An 18,685-nucleotide genomic window follows, 5' to 3' on the forward strand; every position below is an offset into this window, starting at 1 on the left:
CCAATTTTTTTAATATTTCATACTGATTATTCATACAATTATATGCATCTCTATGCATTGCACCCCCTAGTGATCTAAGCCAAAAGTTCAAACATAGAACAGAGCCTGTTCTTAAGTGAGCCTCATCAAAGATAACATTTTTTCCTCTTTCCAACTATCCATTGTTTAGTTTCGAACTTTTAGATTGATACTTGTTAAGTTCTTGTTTTAACTTTGAAGTCTCTGAACGGTAAAGGATAATTATTTATAATGACTAGACCAAAACACTATTTCTTTCATATTCCAATTTTGACGGTGCTTAAATATAAATTGGGGTGTGGGGTGAAGTTCCATTTTTGGTGTCTGACTCTTCGTTTCAACTTTCAAATTTGTGACTTGTAGAATTTGGAAATTGTGTGCTAGCCTTTCATATTACCCCTGCAAACAGCCAGATGCTACTAAAGTAATCCAAAACGAAAATGTTAAAAGGAGAGAAAGAAAAACTCAATTTCGATATGGAATAATTCCCAGTTCCACCCACAGGCATGATCTTCAAACCATGTGAAATGGAGTGAACTTAAAATATGATTTTCTATTTGCTTCATCGGCGCATTTGTTATTGTTATACGGATCTGGCCCTTTCAAGAGAAAACCTAGCCAAAACCAGATTCCCTAAAATACAATAAATCTAGTTGATCCAAGTGCTGAAATCATAACTAGAGATTGAACATTTGAACAAATTCGTCTTTGTTCTTCTGGGTGTGTAGATATGTATGGTGTATAGGGTCAAGTGAAACAAGCAGTCAAAGAAGAGTTCCAAGAGTGAAAAATGTATAGCACGGTGGAAGCATTTCACGTATAGGAAAGCCAATCAATGTTAGTGGTTCAAGTGAGGTCAAATGGCAGAAGAAGTTCAAGCACCTTTTCTAGCAAGCCGTCGTCTTTGTTCATGGCAGCTCTCAAGCATCCCTTCCTTGGATTGCTTTTATTTTCAGATATTTTGCATGTAGATAGGAAGTAAAGATTGCTTCTATTTTAAGATATTTGTGCATAGATGGGAAGTATTGTAAGGCTTTTGGTTGTTTGCTTATATTAGCAAGGGATAGATCAGAAATGTAGGTAATTGCAAATTTGTTTTCCTTTATACTTCATCATCAAAATGACTGCCTTGTATTTTCCTGTTTTGATTAAATGATTTTACTCAGGTTGGCTGATTATTTTTTGGTTGATTATTTCAAGATTCTTAATGAAAGGGTACTTAAAGATAATCTTCAATTTCGGAATGTTGATTATTTTAAGTTTCTTGATGAAAGGTTGGTTATTTTAAGTTAGTAAAGATAGAAGTAATACCACCAATCTAAATTCAATTTTGTCCCTAGTGGAATATCTGTAGTATACCTCTTGTTGCTTATTGCCCCTGGACACATTGATATTAACCAATAAGAAAGGCTTTATATGTTATTGATTGTGGCAGAAACTGACATAATTGCGTCTATATAGACACTGATTGTAAAATATATTTCTATTGATAACCATGTAATCACTTTTGCAGAATGGCATCACCATGAATTAGCATCCATTCACTTCCTCCTAGAATGCATAAAAAGGAAAATCAATCAATTTATATTGTATGATGCTTCATCCTCTTGCTTCTAATCCTTCATTCCATGCGTTGTCTTCATTCTCATGCCACATTGCTCTAACTCATTCTCTTCCTTCAAATCACAATTCACAACACACAGAACCAATTCATTTGTAATTGTGAGACATGCAATTTTTTTTGGCTTTGGAGCTGAAACAAAACTTGAGATAAATGAGGCCAGTAGAATCAAAACAAAAGGCAAAGAGAAAAAGGCAAATCCAAAATCAATAAATTGAAACATTATCCAACAAAGTAACAGATAGTATTGAGAGGACAGGGGCAATAATACTATCAGCAATTTATTCAAACAATGAAGCTATATTCACATGTTTATACTCACCCACCGTTAGTTGCAGTAGCAGGTTGGCCAGTGGTATCATTTTCCTTTATATTAGCAAGCACAGCATGAATGTTGTCATCCTCATAAGCAAAATAAACAGGGTATTGTAACAAGTAGCAACTCCGTAAAGGTACACTTCGATCAAAAACACAAAAAGAAAGTAAAAGAGGCAAAACGACAATATGATACCAACGGAGGAAACACAATTGTGATATAACCATGCTCTTAATCTCAAATGAAAAGGAAGCTCCATATAGGAGTACTTTGATAAAATAGGAGAACATAAGAAGCAATGCATGAGATAAGCCCACTTTACCACTTTAGAAGTGAACAAGAGAAAATTGTCCATGGACAAGGGTCACTATTTTGACAAGAAGCATAAAAGACTATAGATGCAGGTGCTGAACTTCAGTCCCAAAAGGAGAAGAGTTGCTGCAGAAATTATTATGAAGCATTTCACATGCCAACAAATAGGAGGGCTCATCTTGTGGACAAGCATTTAGATATCCATTAGGAACAACTCCCTTGCATTGAGAAGGATCAACCCAATTCATGATGTTCTCTTCTTACATAATCAAAAATGTTTCTTTAAACTCACCTTTCAGTGGCAATTTATAAGAAAAACCAGGGCACACTCATATTATTTCAACATTTAAAAATTGGGATCTCGCTTAGAACAATCCAAAGAAGGAATGTTAGAAACCAAATTCAAGTAGGGAAAGCAAAACCAATTTAGATGTTACCGTTGAATCGATTTTGTTTCTTCAATTTCAACTTTTGCAACTCCTATGAAACAGATAGATGTTGAAATTTGCTATTAGGATTTTACCTTTTAGCGACAAGAGCAAGCGACAGATCAGAGCAATTTCGAAGGTGAATTTATTCAACAGACCCAGGGCTCTAGCCGGTGACTGATCAAGGCATGGAATCGATCTTCCTGTCATACTCAGGTCCACCAGTGGGCCGAGGGAAATTGAGGTGGGTCTCGAGGTTGAAAACACGTGCAAGAAGGACTCCTTGAAGGTGCAAAGTCAGAACTTGCAGACAAACATGGCGCTGCGCCGTTGGTTGTCGATGGACAGGCGGGAGAATATATTGATGAGGACAAGTTTCCATCGGCAAAGAGTAGGCTTCTGCGAATTGCTTCTGCCTTGCATAGTTGCATTTTACGTCCACCAAACGTGCTCTAAGTTGGAGAGAAAATGCATGCCATGTAGGATGAAGCGGATCTGAAATGGAGAAATTTGATTGGCCAGAGTTTAAATGATGTGGTCCTCTGGAGTACCTAAGAATTTCCTTTCATTTTAACACGCATAACAAATAATTTTATAATATGAGGGTTATCAAATAGCAATAAATTATACCTAGTTATATATAGTGTGTTGATTCTAATTAACATAGGAGTTAGATAATTAATCTGTGATTATTAAAAAAATTAGTTAAGTTAGTTATTTGTCATAAATTAGTGTTGTCTTTCTTAAAATATCCAATAATTTTATAATATGGGGGCTATCAATAGTAATAAATTATACCTAGTTATATAGTGCGCTGATCTTAATTAATGTAAGAGTTAAATAACTAATTTATAATTATTAAAAAATTAGTTAAATTAGTTATTTATCATAAACTAGTGTTGTCTTTACTAAAATATTTTTATTGATGATCTGCATTAGAAATTAGAATGAAAACCTTTAACATGTGTAATCACTATGGAAACTACTTTGAGAAAAGAGAATAAATGTGGAAGACAAAATGAATTGTGTTCTTATATTTAAAGTTAAATTAAATTTTGAAGGAGCTCTTATATGCAAGACTGCTAGTATAATTTTTCAACAATTTGAAAAATACAAGTGAAACCATATATCTATTAATTTAATAAAAATATGTTAATATCTATTTATATATGTTATTATGTGTTGATAATTTGAAAAAGACTACGATTAAAATTCGATTTTTTTAAAAAAAACATTAAATCAATATTGACAACTCATGGAACTTTATAGTAATGTCACTTATGTAAAACTGGAAACTAGTTCTCCCATGCAAAAACAAGACAAGTATATTATTTAATATACCTCCGGTCTAAAATATAAAATTTACTTTGCAATATAAATTAAAGTAGATTGCACATAAAGTGAATTTTTTATTTATAATATGAGGTAATATTAAATATCACTCGACTTTTGTTAAAGAAGAAAATATCAATATTAATTAACAGAAATATTTAAATTATGGTTTGAACACATTAGTATAATTAAAACAGTAAGAATATTTTAATTCTAAGCAAATGAAAAAAAAATTAGGAAAATGGCAAAAAAAAGACTACTAAAGTAGAAAAATTGCAAATAAGGATCCATGACAACATTAGTATTGGTTTTGACAACAATATTATAAGTTTTCATAACAATTTTTATAACCCGGTTCCTCTCTACAATATACTTTTTCTATTTTGACGGTCTTTTTTTGTCATTTTCCCCAAAGAAATTTGTATTTGCCTTTGTAGAAAATACTATTAACAACATAAGATGACAATAAAAGAAAAAATGAATATAATGCAGAGATTGAATAAAAAAAGTAACAGATATGAAAAATATATCTACAAAAAGAAGGTGAAATATTTGGACACAAAAGACAGCAAACGTGATGATATGAAGAACCAAAACAATAAAAGAAAAAGACTTCCACATTAAAACATTAATGATGCTAATAATAAGAGATTGTTTTAGAATAAAGGATATATGCAAAATTCTCATGTCTTATATTTAATTGACAATGGCACGTTATGTATATAAAGCAAAGTACATAAATTTTCTTCAAAATAGAAACGTAGAACTCAAAATGAGAAGAGTAACGAAATAGACAGCGTCCCTTCCTGTCCATATGCAAATATGGAGGTACGAGGGATTAGGGAATATAAAGGGGGATTTGCCCTTGTTGAAACTAAATGATTTCCCCAAAACATAAGACCATATCTTATGCAATTACAAAAAAGAATATTAACGTCAAAACAAACATTTCCATACACAATTTTTTTTTCCCATATGAAATGTGTTTGAGCTCAAGCCACATCTCACGCTGTTACAACATCAATGACATATAAACTATCATTTATTTATTTGTTTTTTGGCTAGAGATATACTACCTCTGATCCTAATTAAAGACTTTGTTTATAGTCTATAAATAAGGCCTTATAATTAGAACCAGAGGTAGTATAAACTATCATTTAAAACCAACTCATACATAATCATGTTTTAAAATGCAAATGTCATCACCCACTCTATTATGCATTATTTACTAATTAATTTCTCCTAATCAAGTACGTCCAAATTAAATAATAGCCTCTTCAAAACTCTCGTCTTTTTTGGTCTCCTCCACCCCCACTTGGACATCAAACAATAGGCTGACCACCTGTTACGAATGAAGCTAATGTCTTCCTGGGAGTAACATTGTGGATTATTGAAATGCTACAAGATTGAAACACATCATAACATTAATGGCTCATAAACATCAGTTACCATAAGAGGACTAGGTTTTGGGGAATATATAATTACCATGTCCAATGAGTCAACTTCGTTAAGATCAATGATGTCATACATATATCTCATGATGTAATATCCACCTTCTTTATCTTCAAGTTGACGACGATACTACAAATCAAGAAATAAGAGTAGCTGGAATTTAAAAAACATAGGAATGACATAGCCATTTAAACTACCTGTATTAAGGTTCAAACTAGCTACTTACATTTGGGTATAGCCATTTTATGTTCTTTCCTCCAATGATTTGGTACGTCACAAGGGCTCTATTATTAAATATTACATAAATTAGATCATTGATCTATAATGTTGCAAACCAAAGTTTTACAAAAACATATACTTACTCGGTGAATAATTTCTCAATATCATCACTTTGTTTGCCTCCAAGTGAATCAAACCAATGAATGATATTCGAGCCCGGGCAAACAGCACATAATGTCCAATGGTTCCTATAATATATCAGTTAATGATTAGAATATCACACTGTTTTCGTGAAAGTTTGTTGTAATTGATTATTTACATATTAATAGTGAAAACTTCTCACCCTTCACGAATCGGTGCAAGCCAACATTGCTTATTGCCTTTCTTGATAGTGCTTCCTATGTAAGATATCTTATCTTCTTGTGTATGCCCTACACCTTGAATAGCATTTGGACACAAAAATCCAAATCTGCCAACAATTCCTCTAAAGGAGCAAAGGTCGTAGCAAAACCTATGAAATTGCGTGCCAATATGTGAGTTGTCTGAGAGAGCTAAATACATACATATGTTCAGTCTAGAAATGAGAACAAAGTTACATACCTCACAAAGAGTTGGATAATGGTTATGGACAGCTCTTGCATGCTTAGGAATTTCCTGACATCTTGCTCAGTAATATAGAAATCATATTCTAATTGAGAACCCATCATCCCACTATCCATATGAATTGTGATGGGAAATATAATTCTCCTACACTTTACAGATAGTATTCTTAACGAGTCAATGTCCCTAACAGTATGTGAGTGTGTGTGTTGCTGCTCACTTTGGGAAGGGAAGAAAGGGTTATTTGTAGCAGTGTCACCTTCTATAGCACATCCTGCAATATAATATTAAAGTAGCCATTAGTTAATGCAAAGTACCTTAGTAAGTAGTAGAGCACTTTGCAAGCATTATATTGTTAATTTTATTCATATACCTCATACCTAAGTTATAATAATAATAATAATAATAATAATAATAATAATAATAATAATAATAATAATAATAATAATAATAATAATAATAATAATAATAATCCCTAAAATATTATACATTATTGATGCTACTCACACATATACGCATGGATATGAATGATAGAGTCATGAAGATTATTAGCATTGGGAGAATGTGTTTGAGTTGAGTTTACATTGTTTTCATGCTTCTTCATCAGACAGTTTCTTTTCCTTTTTTTATTTTTTTTGGCATCTAAATTGCAATTGAAATCTGAACGTAATAAATTGAAACATAGTTCACTAGCTAGAAGTGAAATGCTATATGACTTAGCTTGATGATGTTAAACAAATCCAAAAATCATGAACTTGCTATGTCATCTCTAAGTGAAAAGAAAACAGATATTTATTATTATTATTATTATTAAAAAAAAAAAGAGAAACGTTAAAGGAATTAACCCGCACACAGAGAATATTCATTCATTCATATATATTCATACATGTGCTCGTAATGATTCTATTGAAAATTTCAGAATTTGCATGCATCTAATTAAATTACATTAATTTAAAAAGAATGGCGATCATACTTTACCTTGGTCACTTCTCCAAAAATCCAAACTTTAAAAAGGATCAGTGAATTGGATATTTTCCATATTGGTCCATTCATCTCTGAGTACATAGATTCCGCTCTCTTTTACGGCATCTCCAAACTCTAAAAGTGGACAAATATTTACATGATTCCATTGATTTTCTTTAATTTCGCCATCTATTTGGAAATTCCATATATAATGCATAATTATATGATCGACATCATATCCTGTAGTCAAGCCCCCCAGGTAACATTCATATGCCATTTCATCATTTTTGAACACTTCTGTTTGGACCCAATCGTGATTCCCCATTGGTTGAGCAATAGCACAAACACAAAGAGATGGAGGGTGGTCACGAAACCAAAAAGAAATGGATGGTCCTTTGTTACAATGATCAAACCATTCTGGGATGCTTCCTCCTGGCGCACAAAAATATTCTCTAAAATGGTCATCAAGAAAATCTTGAAGTTCAATGTTGATGGGTACTACAGATGCAAGTAATTCCTGTGAGTCACAGAAATGAAGTTATATATATATATATATGTAGAACTTTTTGGGTATGAATATCAGAAAAGCAGAGACAGAAATTGACCTTACTCAACAATAAATTTTTGGACTGTGAACTCAATGATACACAGTCTCCTGCCGTCAAATCTCGTATGCTAGGCGAAACCTTTTCCACTTCTATTAGATGCTTGCATTCATCTAGCTTAAGTTGACTCAAATTTTGACTATCTTCTATGCACGCGGGCAAAATTGTGAAATTACTGCCGCTCAAGTCCAAAAACCTAACATTGGGGAATGAAGTAAGATAAATATGAAGGCTCTCATTGGATAAATTACATCTTTGTAGTTGAAGATTCCATATGCTTGGACATATTATTGACTCTACTTCCATAAGCAACTCTTCGCATCCTTCAACATATATACTTCCAAGTTTTGGCAACGAAAAAGTGCTACTTGGTAGCTTCATTGACCTAATTCCCTTGCCCGCAGTGTCATTTCCAATCTGTGTTATGTGTATGAGTTGAGTAAGATTTGCAACTGATGAAGGCAGCTGATTTATACCAGTTCCAACCAATTTCAACTCTGATATTTTCATTTCACGAGTTACTATTTCCGGAAAGTAATTCAAACTTGAGCAATTCTTAAGATTCAAATCACGAAGAGAGGGTGTATTCAATTCATTGGAAAATTCGTAAGCTGGGTACAATTACGTACATTCAAAGTTTCAAGTTTTGCTAATTGCCCAACCAAATTATCAATTTCAATCAAATTTTTGCAATTACGAAGCCGTAACTCCTTTAAACTTGAGAGGTCAGATAAATTAGGTATGTGCCTGATATACTCGCACCCTTCAAAGTTTAAAACTTTCACATTCTGCATTATCTGCAATAACCAAAACCATATGTAAAGTCTAATTAAACAAATGATCAAATACAAGCTAGCAAACCAAATAAATACATATAATATTAGGGTTGCTTTACTTGCCTTACTGATTTCCATTGAATTGAAACAACTATCTCTCACATTGAATTCAACAAGATCCTTTGGACAAAAACCACGTGGCAAACTTGATGAAGGATATCCTCTCCATCTCAACACCGTTAAACTATTGGGGAGATATTTGGGACCTTGTGAAAATTTTGTATTCTCAAGAATAAGAATTTTGAGATTGTTCATACCCTTGAAGGCTTTTCCATTCCATTCTACTTCTATGCATTTAGACCTTTCAACTTGAATTATGATAATAACTTCATCTGTGTCCTTTTAAACCAAAAATAAAAGAAAATAACAAAACATTAGCTCTTTCATATATGTATAATAGTGCATAGAAAAAAAAAATTACATATTCGAAGCTCCAGAAATGTTAAGGGTTGCCATGCTATAGTTATATGAGTAATAAATAGTGATAAACATATCATAAAACAAAACGATGAAAAAAAAAATCGAAATCAAAATCAAAATGATGAAGCAGATAGCAAACAATGCAAATTGATGATTGAGCCGTGCGATTTTTCTTAATTCTTTCTTATATATAAAAAATAATATTCTTTTCGCATATATATCAATCACTGAGATGAATTATATGCTTTCAGTACTTTAAAATTGATGTGAGGGGCAACCACCCTAATTGCTGCCCTGACAAGCAGCTATGAACAAATACCAAGACCGATAAGATAGAGGATATCCAAATCATTTCACACCTTAGAACTGTTAAAAGATATTTGGGGGTTTTCTCAAAAATTTAAATTACCAAAATTAAGCTTCTCCGTCACAATTTATCTCAGAAAAAAAAATCAGGTAGTTCAACTAATTTAGTTTGTACAATTAAATTAAAACAAGTAGTTTTGAAAATTTTAAATACATTGATAGTTTTTATTACAAAATTAATAAAATAATTGTTTTCAATTTGATTGGACAAAAATATCGTAAATATCTAAGTTTTACTTTATAGATTCTAACAGACTGTCCTGTATTATGGTGCTAACTTTGATTCATTTTCACCCTTATAAGCTATAAATAGAAACGAAATTTTTTTGTCATCATAGAAAAGTAGTCACAATGAAATATGATGCAATACTACTGAACCAGAAAATGAATTCTATAACAAAATATATAACACAAATCCCCATAATTTCTTATCCTTTAGGCTGATGATTTTTTGCGTTTATATGTTTTAGCCATTAAATATTAAATCATAAAGTAAATATTGAGAATATTAAATACCACAAAAACATCTATAAATCCTCATTTAAAATTAAAACCACGACATAATGAGCACAATAAATTAAACTTTAGAAATCAATCAAGTCAAGCTTTGCCTTAATCTTATTGAAATTCCTTGCATACGGCCTGGTCTTTTTTTTTGAATTCTAAGCAGTATCTTTCTACATTAAAATCAAATAAATATAAATCTCATTAATTGTAATAAGAAAAGAAGTAGATAATTCCAATTAGTGTTAGACTTACTTCATTTCTCTCCAAAACACGTAGGATATCTTTACTTGACCATAATCTACTGCGTTTTCCTGGACCTTTTGGTGATTCCAGACGAACTATCTCTCTCCCCATATCTTGCACTAGTTCATGCATTTCAATACAATCAACTGTAATACAATTGGTGCTATCAATCTTCATGAGGCATTTGTCTACCAACACTCCAATATGATAATATGAATCAAAATCATGAACAGTTGCTATCATCTTTTTGACATATTCCAATCCACTTCCTTTGTAGAAGCAAGCAATGTCAAGAAAAACATCTTTTTCAAGTTGTTTTAACCCATCATAACTTACTTTTAATATTTGTTGAATCTTATCATGAGGGATTCTTTTACATCCATCTAGCATAGATTCCCACTCACTTACATTCTTACCATACAAATCAGAGCCTATTAACTCAAGGGCTAAAGGAAGACCACTGGCATAACTTATCACCTGATTCGCAACATCCATGTATTTTGGATAATCAACTTCCATATTTCTGAAGGCATTCCAACTTAACAATTCAAGAGATTCTTCATGATTTAATCCCTCCATCTCATATATTCTTTCAACCCCGTGGCTCTTAAGTAATTGTGTATCCCTTGTTGTTATAATGATCCTGCTCCCAAAACCAAACCATTCACAAGCCCCGGCTAACTTTTGTAGTTGCATTCGTTCATCTACATCATCGAGAATCAAAAGAACTTTCTTATCTTTGAGTGTTCGTTGGAGGAGCTCAACTCCTTCATCAATGTCTTCAATTTCTATCTTCTCCCCAAAAAGTTTTGAAAGTATTCTGGCTTGCTCTTGTTGTAGGCCATGTTTTTCAGATCCTCCTTTGATATCATTGAGAAAGCACAAATAATCAAAATTATCAGCAATTGCATTAGACACAGCACGTGTGATTGTTGTTTTACCCATTCCGCCAGTTCCACAAATTCCGATCATGATGACCTCATCATTTGACCCAAGTTGCAATAGAGAATTTATTTTTGGCATACGAGAATTTAACCCAACTAGATATTTGGCAACATAAAGGGGGACCCTTTTTACTATCCTAAAGATATGGTTCACAATCTCTTTAATGAGTTTATGCTCATAATCTTTCCTGGAAATCCAAATAGAAATTTCGGTCAATTCTAACTAAATCTATACAAGTCATTCTTCACATGCATGCAAAATTATTTTAATATTATCTTCTAGTCTAGCCACAGAAACTAGCTAGGTAAAAAAAAAAAATCAATTAGAAGGAAAGAAAAAAGTAAAAGTTGGGAGTAACCTTGGATCATGTGATGAGCCTTTAAGATTAGCTACTTCGTGCAGTGCGTGCTTCCAACTTTTCATCTTTTCTTCATCAGCCTTTGAGTTTTGTTCATGGGTAACTAGTGCTTGTCCATATTTCCCTCTTTGATGTCGTACTTCAGAAGGCTCCACATCATAAAAAATTGGCCAAACCAGTCAACCATTTCCCTTAATACATTGATGGATCTGGACTAGTTCATTTAGGCAAAATGTTGAGGAGGCATACTCCTTAGAAAATACAACAATGGCCATCCTAGATTCCTGGATTGCTTTGAGAAGTGTTGGTGTAATTTCATCCCCTATTCCTATTTCCTTGTCATCAAAGAAGGTGTGAACTCCCCTTTGATCAAGAGCTTTATATAGATTTCCAGTGAAGCCATAACGAGTATTTTCACCTCTAAAATTGAGGAAGACAACGTAGGTCCATTGATAGTGTATCGAAGATATTTTTGCTCCCCTTGTCATAATTATTGCTTGCACTGGAAGATAGAAATGAAGATGTCAGGGTAAATTTAGAATGAAAAATTATCAAGTGTGACGATAACACAAACATACGCATCCTTTAAAAGAGGAAAATGATGAGGATCTGAATTGACTTTATCATGAAAATAGTAGATGTTGCCAATAACTTAGCAGCTAGTATTCTATCCTAAAAGAAAATGGAACTAGCAAGAGGAAAGATGAAAGTTGCTTGCTTTTCTCTGTTTCAATCAGGAAATGAAAAGATCGACTACCAGAACTATGGTTTTCCTTAATATGATTTGTAAGCAGTTGAAATTTATTTTGTTCCTCGTAAAATACTGCATGTAGTATTTAAATACGAAAAAAGTCTGTTTCTAATTAAAAATAAGAAAGCTATTTCCCTTTCATCAGCTTTTGGAATCCAGAAAATTTTAAAAAATAAAATAAGGAACAAAAAAAAAAAGAGAGAGTATAATTAAGACATTGACTTCTGTTTATGCGCCTAGCTAGCTTCGTCAGATCCCTTCAGTCCAGATACCGAAGATAAACATGCAGTTTATTTTCTTTAAAACTATAACATAAAAAGAAATAATTATAATGGACATATTGACAAATCTTAATGGAAGAGCTAAACAAAATGAGTGACCATTAATAAACTGTCAATTTATTAACACGAGATTTCCTATGCACGTTAGAAATAATAAACAATTTCCAAGATAAACTGACGGTTCTGATCCACAAACCCCACATAGACCAAAATTTGCATAATACGTAAAGACCGGAGACTCTTGGCAAAGTGACCCACTCATAGTTTTTCTTTATTCCCAAAGATCCACAGAATCCTGGCCCCCTCAAAAATATAATCGTCGAAGCCTAAGACTTACATATGAGATCCCCAACAATTTTGGAGCCAGGAGATGACGCTGTATTCTTGGCTTAATGGGGGAAAAAGGAGCAACACTTAATTCCTTTTTTTCTTCAAAAAAAAAAAAAGGATTCAGCCCATATGAGATCCCCAACAATTTTGGGGCCGCGCCGTACTAGAATTAATCCAAATAGCACAAGAATGGATCAAGATCTCGGTTTATACATGGGTATTTGGATCCCGTTCCTGGGTGAACTCAATCGATAGAAAGAAAACGAAACAGCAGTCTGCGTTGGATGAGACTTTGTAGAAATCTTCACTCTTCCGGGCGTTTCCGCTGCTCTGTTCGGCGTCTCGTCCTCTTCGCTTTAGCTTACCTTAGCAAAAATAGCTAAAAGTCTTCCATGTTGACTCACAGTTAGGCATGTTGATTAGTAAAATAAAAAGCACAATGTTCAGAAAATTTCAAGGAAGATCCCAGAAATACACCCGTAACATCACCTGCCTAATCTTTCTTAAATTAAAAACCCTGGTGTTTCATATTTTGACTTTCAACTATCATAAAGTCAAAATTACCATTAAGATTAATGGTGTTTAAAACATATAATAGTTTTCTATGCATATTTTAGAAAACCAATACACATTCCTTGCAAGTTCTAACTTTATTAATTTTTTAATTTCTAAATATTCGGGCACCAATTCAGATTACAGACAAACCACATGATAACAGTGGAGAAAATAAATGAAGCTACAAAAGAATTTCATTTCCTCATTTACCAAACCCCACAAAAGCTCGGTGAGAAAGGACCTGAAATTTCCCCCTCGTTTCGTTGCGTTTCGTTGAAAAGTAGACGGAAATGATATTTCATTTTCATTCTTCTTTTCTTTTTTTGCATCTTCTTTTTCTTACAAGACGGGAAATATGGACGAAGAGAACGAAGCAATTAGTTGACTTATATCGTGGCTTTCGCCATTATTTAGCAATACTATTCTAGTCTCGAATATAAGATTTATTTTATGATGTAATTTATACTAAAAAATAAGTTTTACAAAATGAGTCTTATATGTAAAACGAAGAAGTATATAACATGAAAATCAAATAAATATATACGTTATGATTTACCCCATATTACTTAGTCTTGGCCACAATTAACCACTCATTCAAGTTATAATTTCTTTCATACCAGCAACAACTTGTGCTCAGCGTCCATCAATTTTCGAACGTTGATATATTTGCTAAGCTTTCTAACTTCAATTTAAACCAAAGGAAATCAACTCCAAATTTTAAAATCCGTATTATTTCTCTTGTAACATTTAAAAAAAAATATAACAAAAATGCCTGTTCAGATCATCTTGCTCCTTCGATCACTTGGGCAAGTAAATTGACCAAAGTTTCCTCCTATTTCAAGTGTCTGGATTGTCTGGACTGACTTATAAATAATTTTTCAATTATAATTTATAGAATATATATGAAAGGAGTTTTACCTTGACTTACATAAAATGTTATTTTAAACATGATAAAAAGCAGGCCCTTCATTTTCTCACCTCCCAAACCCCACGATAGCTCAGAATGAAAGAAGGACCCTCAAACTTTCTTCCCACTTTCGTTTCCTTGAAGTAAACGGAAATGATGAAAAATATCCGATGCCTTTTCTTTTCAACTTTCCTCTTCTATTTTTGCATCTTTTTATTAGAAGATGGACCTTCACAAAGAAAGAGGGAGAGTGCTTGCCTTTTTTTTTTTTTTAAGTAGAAATTCTGTATTTCATTAATAATCAGCAAACATTACAACCAATTAAACGCCTTCGTCAAAATCCACGCTGTAACAGGTGGAGATTGTTCAAGGGTACACAAAAAGCCTTTAATAGTGATAGAAAATGACATAGGCCAAACATAAGTTTTTTCCTTCCTTTTTCTTGTCAATGAGAAAACTTAATTGAAGAAAATCCAGTTTTATATTAGCAGTATAAAATAGCATGTCATATTCTAAAGCATTTTGTAGTTTATTCAATACCCTAAAATATTTTTCAAGGTGCATCTAATATTCTAAAAATATGGAAAAATATACTTTACGGTGCTTGATGCACATTAATATGAACTTTTTATGGATTTAATAGCGAGTTTAAAATTGCTCCTGAAAAAAATACTTCCTAAAAAAAATCAATATTTTAATGGTAAAATTGTGCTACAAAATATTTTATAATGTTGAATGCATTTAGAAAAATATTTTAGAGTGCTGGATAAATAGTAAAATACTTTAGAGTGTTAAATACACTTAAAAAATAATTCAACATGACTGGACACACTTTAACCCAATGATTTTTCAAGTTTTGTAGTTTTACAAGTAGTGTTTTTTTTTTTAAATTTTATATGACGATAAAGAAACAAAACCCACTGTAGCACAAAGACTAAACTGAAGATTAGAACAAATCCAACAAATAAATTAACAAAAAGAAAATGAAATGTTAGGACACAGAAGACAACAAACCTAATGACATGAAGACCCAAAACAACAAGAAACAAAAGCAGGAAACTTAAGTGGATTTTGAAATATTATGTATTAAGATATTAAATGGTGAGAGTTTGTCTTAGAATAAATATTATATGGAACATTCACATGTCTTGATTTAATTGCACGATAATCTTAAGTGAAAAGGTGTTAAGTATGTAAGGATTTTCTAAAATGCCAAAATAGAAAGCAAAATGAGGAGAGTACCAAAAATAGACAGTGGAGAGCAGAGATACAGAAATTTAAAGTATACTACTTTCGGCCCTTAATGTTAGAGCTATTTAACTTATTTAAGTAGATTAATAAAATTAGTTTAGTTATTTGTAATAAATAGTTGTTATTTTTTCTAAAATACTTTTGTTAATAATGTGTATTAGCTAGAAACTTAAAACTGTCATTTGATAAAACATTTAATATGTACAAATATTACAATGACTGTTTTAGGAAGAAATGGATAAATATGAGAAACAAAATAAATTGATTTTTATATTTAGCATCAAATTGAATGTTAAATTAGTTTTTATATTAAAAACATAAGGTAATATCAGATAAGGAGAGGGGAAGCTTCCTTCCTCTTCAGATGACCATATCTCATGGAATTGCAACAAACTAAAATCCAAACAAACACGAGCTCTGTCGCTTGGCCTGGTGGTTAGAAAGGGTGCCCAAGGTGTGCACTCGCCTCCAGGTCTCGGTTTCGACATCTCACCCCGCCTTTCTAGGCAAACTCCGGATTAGTCGGTCCCTTTGGGGGTCAGATACCGGGGGAGTTATAACCTAATTCAAAAAAATTCAAACAAACATAGTATGTGGCAATAATAATTGATGTATTAGATATCTTTCTTATCGTGTTTTCTTTAAATTTGCTTGTTTTAATTACACACAGGTCAAAAACTCAAGTTCTAATGACCCGGAAAAGAAAGCAACACAGTGAAGAGAAATTTTCGGTAATTTATAAACAGTCGCACACATATGCCATACAAAGACTGAGGCACATTAAAGGTCATCAGAAATCCAGAGTTGACCATTCAGCTAGCACGAAAACCACGTGGATATAAAATTTCAAGCTTCTAGCAAACGTGAAACAGAAATCCAGAGGCATAAGATATTCATCATACGAAGCTTACAGAGATCGTAGCGGAAAGAAAAGGTGAAGAAAAATTACGAAGTTATGATTTTGGCAAACAAACTATATACCTATGTACCCCGCATATTCTCATGGATATATGAAAAGGAGAAACACAGGCATCGTCTCATGTGGGGGGGGGGGGAGGAGTAAAGTTTCATACTTTAAACATGTTAGCGTAGCGGATGTAAACATAAGAATATTTACGCTGTTTTTTTTTTTTTTAACGCAAACAGAGTTTTGTTTTTCATATGAAGATTCATATCACCGCCGAAATTTCTTTTTTTAAAAAATGGCAATGCTCAGTTGCTCACGGTGGTGAACACAATGGAAGAGAAAAGAAAAATTATTCCCCATGCCTTGGGCAGATATAATAGCAATGAAGTAGAAACATGCTTTCAACAATTGTGATATCCGGTAATATATTAAATTCTAATTTAATGTATATATTTTATGTATATGGGTGGATATTCTAATTACAATGGAAGGACCTATCAAGGACCGATCCTGACCCGATGTCCAACAAGTGAAATAGTCAAGAACAGAAGGAAACAAAACAGAAAGAACAAAACATCATGCTGGGAAAAGCCTATCCATCTACCCTTGACGGAGGGGCACAAATAGGAATAAAAAAAAGTATGGACGATGTTGTGTAATATGCCCCTTTGTTTAAGAGGTGGGCGTTCCCCGGGCAAAGGAAGTTGCGTGGCCCCCCCTTTTTTTTTTTTGCCAATAAAATGTGTGGGCATGGGTGGCACGGAATCATAAAGCAACAAAACTGTTTTTCTCTATTTGAGGGATTCAAGTGTATGTTATTTCCTTCACATCAAGATCCTCCAACACCCTCCTCTTAAAATCCAATCACAAGGATGATCTACAGAATCCCTGCATTAAACTCTTCTGAGATTGTTACACCAAAAACAACCCTCCTGGCCGGGAGGGACTTAAGGTAAATATAACACGGAGTGGGCTGATAATTTGTCTGATGATTGCCCTCATGCTTGTCCCGTTCATGATAAAGCAACTTCGTGTTTGCTTGGAAACACAGAAAGCAAACTACTTATTTCTTCCTTTTCAAAAAAAAAAAAATGATAGAAAAATTAAGGCGGAAAAATTATAAGAGTCAAGTCATTACTATAAGAAACAAATTCACTCTTGCATCTGTATAATGTATAATTCTGTCAATAATATCAAGTAATTTAGAATAGCGTGAGCTTATAACTTCTTATAAATTCAGTGCCATAGGACCTTTTCCCCTGAATTCATTCCCATAAAGCATGAACCTTATCCCTTTTTTTGTTTAAATTCATGCGACTTTGTACATCAACGGTGTCTCATCTCAATGAAAAGTTATTCAGTTCTGAGTCTGAGGTATTTTTTCTTTGGTCCTCTGTTATTCAAAAGATCGTAACTTGTTATTTTAGCATATTTATCATCTAATTGTTGTGGTGTGAAGGGAGGGTACAAGGGTTTCTATGCTCGCAACATAGTTACTTTAACTCCTAAGAATGTGAATGATATCCTTGAACGGTGGAGGAACTATCCACTAAGACAGTTGACAGTATTCAACAGCGGGGAATTAATCAGGTCTGTGTTTCTTTGCATTGACCAGAACTTATTATTAGGAGTGGGCATCAATTGAAGGAGATGGAACTCAGAAGGGAGCTTCTATGATTTATGAGGTAATCATAGTCTGAACAAGGCAGAAGCAGGATGCTTCAGGAAACAAGCTTCTTCAAGATGCTGGGCTATGGATATCCCAAAGGATTAAGGTGTCGATTGTAGGTTTTTCCATTTTTTCCATATTTCCTGTGCTCTTCAGTTTGATCCTCACCAATCTGTTGCAACAGAAGAATATTTACCGTTTTACTTTCTTTCTGCTTTTGTCTCACAGGATCATTTTGCCAAGCACACCACAATGAGCATAAACCTCAAATATATAGGTTTGTACAGATTTTCTGTTGAGGAGAAAAATATCATGGCATTGTTTATTGGGTAGAATATTATTAAGCACTTCCTTTTCTTTTTTTCTCTACCCGACAGATCCAACCTACATGATCTGAGCAATTCCAAGCAATGCTTTCGATAATGTGTACTGCATGCTTCTTCCTCAAAGTGTAGTTCATGGAGCAATGGCTGGTTACACTGGCTATACAAGG

The 18,685-nt window shown here is 33.0% G+C and overlaps 2 long non-coding RNA genes across 2 annotated transcripts in view; one reads left to right on the forward strand and one right to left on the reverse strand.

The window, feature by feature from the left end:
• Window positions 1-5,884: 5,884 nt before the first annotated feature.
• The window catches only part of LOC114727678 (uncharacterized), a 39,863-nt gene continuing 27,062 nt past the window's right edge, over window positions 5,885-18,685 (reverse strand). Inside the window, exon 3 of the long non-coding RNA XR_003738603.1 lies at window positions 5,885-5,946. This is a non-coding gene — a long non-coding RNA (uncharacterized LOC114727678). The remainder of the gene's footprint in view (window positions 5,947-18,685) is intronic.
• LOC114727679 (uncharacterized) overlaps window positions 18,255-18,685 on the forward strand; it is a 39,900-nt gene continuing 39,469 nt past the window's right edge. Inside the window, exons 1-2 of the long non-coding RNA XR_003738604.1 lie at window positions 18,255-18,298; window positions 18,421-18,469. This is a non-coding gene — a long non-coding RNA (uncharacterized LOC114727679). The remainder of the gene's footprint in view (window positions 18,299-18,420; window positions 18,470-18,685) is intronic.

Source organism: Neltuma alba, unplaced genomic scaffold (assembly GCF_004799145.2).
Source record: "Neltuma alba isolate B1F8T4 unplaced genomic scaffold, ASM479914v2 tig00012505_pilon, whole genome shotgun sequence".
NCBI classification, from domain to species: Eukaryota; Viridiplantae; Streptophyta; class Magnoliopsida; order Fabales; family Fabaceae; genus Neltuma; species Neltuma alba.